Raw genomic sequence first — 8,972 nt, forward strand, 5'->3', positions numbered from 1 at the left:
GAGTGCACAGACACGTACCGAGCTCACAGACAGGCACAGAGTACACAAACATGCAGTGAGTGCGTTGACAGACGCTGAGTACACAGACAGGCACTGAGTACATTGACAGGCACTGAGTGCACAGAAACACACCAAGCTCACAGACAGGCAGTGCGTACATTGACAGGCAGAGTACATTGACAGGCACTGAGTACACAGACACACATCGAGCTCACAGACAGGCACTGAGTGCACAGACAGGCATTGAATATACAGACAGGCACTGCGTCCGTAGACAGGCACCGAGCTCACAGACAGACACTGAATACACCAACAGGCATTGCATCCACAGACAGGCACCGAGCTCACAGACAGACACTGAGTACACTGACAGACACTGAGCTCAAAGTCACGCACACGGACAGGCATCAAATGCACTGACAGGCACTGAACTCACGGACAGGCGCCGGGCTCAAAGACAGGCACACAACAGGCACCAAATACATTGACGGGCACCAAGCTCACAGAGAGACACCAATCACACAGACGTGCGCTGAGCTCACAGACAGGTTCTGAGCACACAGACTAACATTGACTACATGGACAGGCACCGATCTCACAGGCAGGCACACGGACAGGCACCAACTACATACAGGCACAGGTACAGGCACTGAATAGACAGACATCCACTGAGCCCACAGACAGGCACTTAACACACAGAGAGACACACAGGCACTGAGTACACAGACAGGCACATAGTCAGGCACTGAGCTCATAGACAGATGCACAGTAAGGCACTGAGTACGTAGACAGGCATCGAGCTCAGACAGGCAAAATCAACTGGAGTACAGGCAACCAGAATACTGATTGGCACACAGGCATCAAGTACATGTTCAGATGCTGAGCACAAAAACACGTACTTAGTAATTGGAAAACATGTGCAACCATTTAGCATAGACAGGCACTGAACAAATGAAGTTGACAGATGAGCATTGAGCACACAGTCGTGCACATAGAGAATTACAGAAGCACAGTGTGGAAGCAAACTATTCAGCCCATTGAACCCACACCAACCCTCCGAAGAGCATCCTAACTAGACGCACACCCCTACCCTATCCCTGTAACCCTGTATTTCCCATTCCTAATCCACTTAGCCCGCACATCCCTGATCACAATGGCATCGCCAATCCACCTGGCCTGCATAACTTTGGACCGTAGGAGAAAACCAGAGCGCCCAGAGAAAACCTATACAGACACAGGAAGAATGTGCAAACTCCATACAGTCGCCTGAAGGTGGAATCGAAACAGGGTCCCTGGCACAGTAAAGCAGCAGTGCTAACTACTGAGCCTACACACAGGCACTGAGCACAAAAACATTTGAAACAAGACTAATAATATTTAATATCCCTCTTTGTTGTTTCTATTTTAAAATAACATTCATTTCCTTATTGATTATAATCTATTTGTGTTTGTATAATGCAATTTGTATCCCAATTGAATTAAACAGCCGCAGCATGCTGTTCTCAAAGAGGGAAACTACATCTTCAGGTTATTAAAGGTAAGAAGACCCAAAGTGAATAAGGACTTAGAATTCACAGGTGTACTATTGACTTGTTCAATTGTTTAGTATTTGATTATGTATGGTTTCCAGGGAAAGAGTAAGAAAATTTGAAGTATGAAGTTGTAAACATGAGAGCAGACATTTTAAAAGCATTGTAAATAAAGTGTCAGTTCAGACATAGGAACTAATGTGTCATCACTGCATATCTTCAAGGCATAACGCACTGTAATTGGCAACGAGTTGGAGCATGGTTTATATTTACTGACTCCCTGTGAGGTGTTGCATTTTGGTAAGGCAAACCAGGACAGAACTTAGACAGTTAATGGTCGGGTCCTGGGGAGTGTAGTCGAACAGAGAGACCTAGGAGTTCAGGTACATAGCTCATTGAAAGTTGCATCACAGGTAGACAGAGTGGTAAAGAAGGTGTTTGGAATGTTGGCCTTCATTGCTCAGACAATTGAGTTTAGGAACTGGGATGAAGGTGGAATCAAAACAGGGTCCCTGGCACTGTAAAGCAGCAGTCTCATGTTGCAGTGGTACAGGATGTTAGTGAGGCCACTTTTGGAGTACTGTGTACAGTTCTGGTTGCCCTGCTATAGAAGGATGTTAATAAATTGGAGAGGGTGCGGGAAAGATTTATAAGAATGTCACTGGGACCGGAGGGTTTGAGTTATAAGGAGAGACTGGATAAGCTGGGACTTTTTTCACTGGAGTGTAGGAGCTTGAGGGATGACCTTATACAGATTTATAAAATCATGAGGGGAACAGGTAAGATGAACAGCAAAGGACTTTTCCCTAAGGTTGCGGGGTTCAAAACTAGACAGCATAAGTTTAAGGTGGGAGGAGAAAGATTTAAAAGAGACCTTAAGGGTAACTTTTTCACACAGGGGTGATTCATAGGTGGAATGAACTGCCAGAGAGAGTGATAGATGCAGGTACAGTTCCAACATTTAACAGACATTTGGACAGGTACATGAAAGGTTTAGAAGGATATGGGCCAAATGCTGGCAAATAGGACTAGGTTAGTTTGGGAAACTTGGTCTGCATGGACAAGTTGGACTGAAGGGTCCATTTTTGTGCTGTATAACTCCATGACTCTATTAGTGCTTTGCAGAGATTGAGTGACAAACTCTACCATTGTTACTTTTCACAATTTTCACTCCTGTGATAGATACCCTATACTTAATGTTGAATCAGTTGTTCTAATTTGCAACAGACACAGCCCCTCTGCATTTCAACAATGTCACAACATTGGGTCACATTCAAGTATAGTGTCAGGTCCATCAGGCATGTCCAAGATGGCCAATGAACTATGAATTATTATAACTCACATAACCTATTTGTAATTTGTAATTCTTCAATTTAAAACGTACTAGCAGTCTGGCTTTTTCTTAGAAGTTAGTTTATAAGTCATTACCAAAGGCTCCTCTGGGATAAAGGATAAAGTTATCAACAATAGCTTATAAATATTAAAACTAAAGAAAGTGCAGGAAACTAGAAGCAGTTTGGAGAGAGATAAGAAATTATGAAGGCAAGAAGTCACTTGTGGGTGTGGGGTACAGGTTTCCTTACAGTCACCACATGGAAGGATAAAGCATAAATGAAGAAATAATGGGAGCTTTTCAGAAAGGTATGGGGGAATTTAATCTACCTTTGGTCTAGAAAAATCAGATGGACAAAAGTAAATTAAAAAGCAGTTTATAAAATATTTTCAGGATAGTTTCTTAGAACAGCAAGGTCTGGAGCTGACTAGAGAGCAGACAATACTAGACCTGGTATTATACAATGAGATAGGATTAAGTAACGACCACACAGTGAAAATGTTCCCAAGTAACAGAAAGGATAATATGAGGGAATTTTACATTTAGTTTGAGGGAGATAGGAATGGGTCCATTATTTTAAGTAGTTTAAGTTAAAGTATTTTGAGTTTAAATAAGGGCAATTATGCGTGCATAGAGTGCAAAGCTGGCTAAAATGAACTAGTGGACTAAGTTAAGGAATAGATCAATAGAGGTGCAGTGGCAAACAATGATTTTTATTTTTTTTTCTGCTGCACGAATCTCTGACCATTTGTGGCAGCAGCTCCTAGAAGCGGAAGCTATCAGCACATTGATTGGCTTGCACAGAACCGCAAAGCAGCAGTGCTCCTGTGCAGTGAGAGGCAACATTTGTTTATGGGGATATTTGAGAATACACAGAATTTAAGCATTCCAACTGAAATGACTCCATGGAGGCTGGTATCCCATCACCAAATCACCCTTAGTACATGACACTGATCCAACTAGCTCAGAGCTGGCTCCTAGAGTGAACAGAATCCCTGACAATCCTGTTTATATCTGTTGGCCAGAACTCCCTGATTGGACCAGAATAACAGCCCCAATCAGGGAACTCATATTCTATGAGGTCCACCTGACCAACCTTGTTAAATCACAGATAACAAGGTGTAGAGCTGGATGAACACAGAAGGCCAACTAGCGTCAGAGGAGCAGGAAAGCTGACATTTCAGACCTAGACCCAGTCTAGGCCCAAAACATCAGCTTTCCTGCTCCTCTGATGCTGCTTGGCCTGCTGTGTTCATCCAGCTCTACACCTTGTTATCTCAGATTCTCCAGCATCTGCAGTTCCTACTATCTCTACCCTTGTTAAATCACTACATCCCTCCCCACTAAGTCCCGGGACGTAGGCCTGTTCTTTGTCCTGTAGCTTCTTCTAGGGCTTTTTCGCACCATGTCCAGTTCCTCCAACTCTGCCTCGGATACTGGCAACATGTACTGGACTATAGCTTGCCTCTTGCTCCCAGAGCATGTCAGCCGAAACTCCTTCTTCTTCGGGTGGTAATGGCGCCGAAGCTGCGATATCTGCCATGTCTATCTTTTCCTCAGAGGTTTCTTTGACTCTAGGCAAAGGGGGAGAACCCATGGGTTTTGCAAACCTTTTACTCCTGCTCCCTTTGTGAGGTTGCAGCTTTCATGTGGTCCAGGTGCTTGTTCAGGACTGCCTCCCCTACCTGAACTTTGTACGTTACGGGACCTGACCTCACGTCGACCCTTCCTCTTACCGAAAGAGGGCCATTCCCATGGTTTGGATACCAAACTTTGACCCCTGAAGTAAACTGCCTTCCTCGCTTAGTGGAGTCTTGTATCTGTCATTGGCATTCCTGATGCCAATTCATCCTCCCCTCCAGGTCCAGGAAGATCCAGTTTAACCTGGCGCAGAATCTTCTCTCCATTAGCAACTCTGCTGGAGCTATCCCTGGAGTTCCGTGAGGGGTAGTCCTAATCAAACAGGAACTAAGACAGTTTGGTATCGAGTGAAACTGTCGGCTGTTTCATTAAGCCGGCCTTCAAAGCTGGGCTGCTCTTTCCTCCAAACCATTGGACGATGGATGGTATTGAGCTGTCCTTACATGCTGAATGCCATTCAACTTTAGGAAATATTCACATTCCCTGCTGGTAAATGGTGGCCCATTGTCTGTGATCAACACCTCTAGGAGTCCTGGTACTGCAAAAGATGCCCACAGCTTCTCTATTGCCATCCCCATATTTGACGTATGAACTGTACGCACATCCAACCACTTTGAGTGGGCATCCACAATTACTGAAAACATACTGCCCATGAAAGGACCGGCGTAGTCAATTTGTAACTGAGTCCAGGGTTTACCTGGCCATTCCCACAAATGTGGGGGAGCGGCTGGCGGTAATTTGTGTCCTTGTCGGCACTATGGGCATGGCCCCACCAACACGGCTATGTCAGCATCCAATCCTGGCCACCAGACATATCTTCTCACCAACGTCTTCATTTTGGAAACCCCTGGATGACCCTGATGGAGTTCAGCCAGTACCTGGTGGCAACCTTTGCTCGGGACAATTACTCTTGCTCCCCATAATAATATGCTGTCCTCTGCTGTGATCTGGTCTTGCCAAGTCCAAAAAAGGTTTCAATTCTGATTGTGATGGCCCTTTTGTTTCTCCCCTCACCACCAGCTGTATTCATTTCACCAGGACGGGATCTTTTTGTGTCCACAGTCTGATATTGTCAGCAGTGACCAGAAGGGTGTAAAAATTTAAAACAAGACCAGACTCTCGTAGCGGTGGCAGTACTGATGGTGTATCCACCAGTGGGAGCCAGCTCAAGACATCTGCATTTGCCACTTGGCCTCCCAGGCAGTGTTCCAACTTGTAGTCATACACATTCAGAATAAGAGCCCACCACTGAATTTAACCTGCAACTGTCGGCAGCATGGCCCTCTTTATGTAGCCCAAGCATGGGGTTGTCATCCGTTACTATTACAAATTTATGTCTGTAAAGGTATTCATGGGACTTCCTCATACCAAAGATGACTGCCAAACCTTCCTTCTTTACCTGGGCTTATCTTTGTTCAGCATCAGCCAAAGTCTGGGACGCATACGCTATTGTGCATTCTCTGCTGGACCACCAGTGAGCCAACACTACCCGATAGTGGGTGGGGAGGCATTGCATGTCAGCACCTCTTCTTGCTTGGGATCGTAGTGTGTGCCCACACTTTAGACGATGATAGCTGCTTCTTCACTTCCCTAAAAGCTACATTTTGGCCATGAGACCATTTGCTTTTTCAACAGAAAATGTACGGGTGCCAGGATGGAGGCCAGCTTACATATAATTTTTCTGTAATAATTTACTGATCCAAGGAACGACCTAAGTTCTGGTAACGAGGTGGGAGCCAGGGCACTTTTGATCACCCTCACTTTATCTTCCAATGGTCTTGTCTACTCTGTCGCCCAAGTAGGTCATTTGGGATGCCTCGAGCACACACTTTTCCCACCTAAGGTGTACACTTGTCTTGGAGAACTGTTTTAAGCACTATGCCCAAGTTCGCTAAATGTTCTTTAGTAGTCTCCCTGTTATTGGCATGTCATCCAGATAAATGGCAACCTGGGGTAGACCTTGTAAAGTGTTCTCCATCGTCTACCAGAAAATGGCACAGGCTAACAATACCCCAAAAAGCAGTCTTGTATATTGGTACAAACTCTTGTGAGTATTTATTCTAATTGCAGGTACACATTGCTCATGTCCAGCTTTGTGAAGGACAGTCTCCTTGCCAGTTTTGCATATAAGCCCTCTATGCAACGGGTTGGGTGTTTATCTACCTGTGAAAAGCAGTTCATCATTTGTTGAAATCCCCACAAAGACAAATCAATTTGCCAGGCTTCACAATTGGTACAATCGGTGCTGCCCATTGATAGTCCCGAGACCTTCCTGAAAAAATTCCAGGTATTTAATTAGGACTTCAGTCAGGCAGTTATTTTCTAATTGAAAAATGTTGAGCCAATCAACATGAATCTTTCTCAACCAATTTCGCCCCATCAAGTTTGGGCATGAGCGTTTTATTATGATCATTGGTAACTGAAACAGTTGCTTCTCATAAGAGACTGGAACCAAAGTTGTACCCTTATTGTGTAGGGGTCCCCTGGTATAGGTTCTCAGCCTGGCCGAGGTCTTATGCAAACTTGAGTGTTGGAGCCCAGCGCGAATTTTGATAAAGACTGGTTCAGCAATCACTGACACAGCCACACCTGTATCAACCTCCATTAGAACTGAGTGACCAATTAACCAGAAGTTTATTTTGATTGGTTCTGAGTTGGATGTTGCTAAGCAACCTAACTGTTTCAAAGCAGATGTAGGTGAACTTTCCAGGGTGTGCAGTCTCCTGGATACCAACCTATGAGTTCTCTTACTAAATTCAGGCTTTTACTGTCCCAAATCTGCACACTGACAGGAACTACAATGGCCTGCTGGCCCAGATACTGAAGAAAATTTTAACTGTTTGGCCATCTTGGCTTTGGTTTGGGGTTTTGCTGTGCACTGACCTGATGTTCCTCTGTTCAGGTTATGTCAGGAGTGAGGCAATGCAATTGCCGTCACTCAAGTGGTGTTGCCTAAGCTCAATCAGCTTGGCGAGGGTGTCCACTTCCATAAGAAAAATCTGTAACTCACAAGCTCCACTTGCTGTATTTTCTAATAACAAAGCCAGTTGTAGTGTCTGTCTGAAGTCCAGTTGGGCTTCAGCTGGTAGACATTTTTTCATGGTCAGATCATTAATCTCAAATACCAAATGGTGTCTCAACATTTCACTTAGAGGATGAGAGAGAGAGAGAGATGTACAGCATGGAAACAGAACCTTTGGTCCAAATTGTCCATGCTGACCAGATATCCTAAATTAATCTAGTCCCATTTGCCACCCTTTGGCCCATATCTGTCTAAACACTTCTGATTCAATATGTGCACCACCCTCTGTATAAAAAAGTTGTCCCTTATGGCTCTTTTAAATCTTTCCGCACTCACTTCAAGCCTATTCCCTGTAGTTCTGGACTCCTCTACCCTAGGAAAAAGACCTTGGCTGCCCACCCTATCCATGCCCCTCATGATTTATAAATCTCCATAAGGTTACCCCTCAGCTTCTGATGCTCCAGGGAAAATAGCCCCAGTCTATTCAGCCTCTCCCTATGGCTCAAACCCTCCAACCCTGGCAATATCCTTGTAAATCTTTTCTGAACCCTGTCAAGTTTCACAAAATCCTTTCAAAAGCAGCGAGACTAGAATTAAATGCTGTATTCCAAAAGAAGTTTAACCAAAGTCCGGTACAGCCACAATATGACATCCCAACTCCTATACTCAATGCACTGACCAATAAAGGCAAGTATACCAAACTATCCTGTCTACCTGAGACTCCACTTTCAAGGAACTATGAATCTGCACTCCAAGGTCTCCTTGTTCAGCAACACTCCCCAGGACCTTACCATTAAGTGTAAAAGTCCTGTCTTGATTTACCTTACCAAGATGCAGCACCTTGCATTTAACTAAATTAAACTCCATCTGCCACTCCTTGGCCCATCTGATCAAGGTCCCGTTGTACTCTAAGATAACTTTCTTGGTTCTCCACTACACCACTAATTTTGGTGTCATCGGCAAACTTACTAACCATATCTCCTATATGCACATCCAAATCATTTATATAAATGACAAAAAGCAGTGGACCCAGCACCGATCCTTGCAGGACACCACTGGTCACAGGTCTCCAGTCTGAAAAGCAACCCTCCACCACCACCCTCTGTCTCTAGTTGAGCTACTTATGTATTCAAATGGCTAATTCTCCCTGTATTCCACGTGATGTAACTATGTTAACCAGTCTCCCATGCGGAACCTTGCCAAACGCCTTACTGAAATCCATACAGACCACATCCGCAACTCTGCCTTCATCAATCCTCTTCATGAAACATGATTTCCCATGTACAAAGCCATGTAGACTATCCCTCATCAGCGCTCGCCTTTCCAAATACATATAAATGCTGTCCCTCAGAATCCCCTCCAACAACTTGCCAATCGCTGATGTTAGGCTCACCGGTCTATCATTCCCTGGTTTTTCCTTACCACCTTTTTTAAATAATGGCACCAC

This window comes from Rhincodon typus, chromosome 6 (assembly GCF_021869965.1).
Source record: "Rhincodon typus isolate 14 chromosome 6, sRhiTyp1.1, whole genome shotgun sequence".
NCBI lineage: Eukaryota > Metazoa > Chordata > Chondrichthyes > Orectolobiformes > Rhincodontidae > Rhincodon > Rhincodon typus.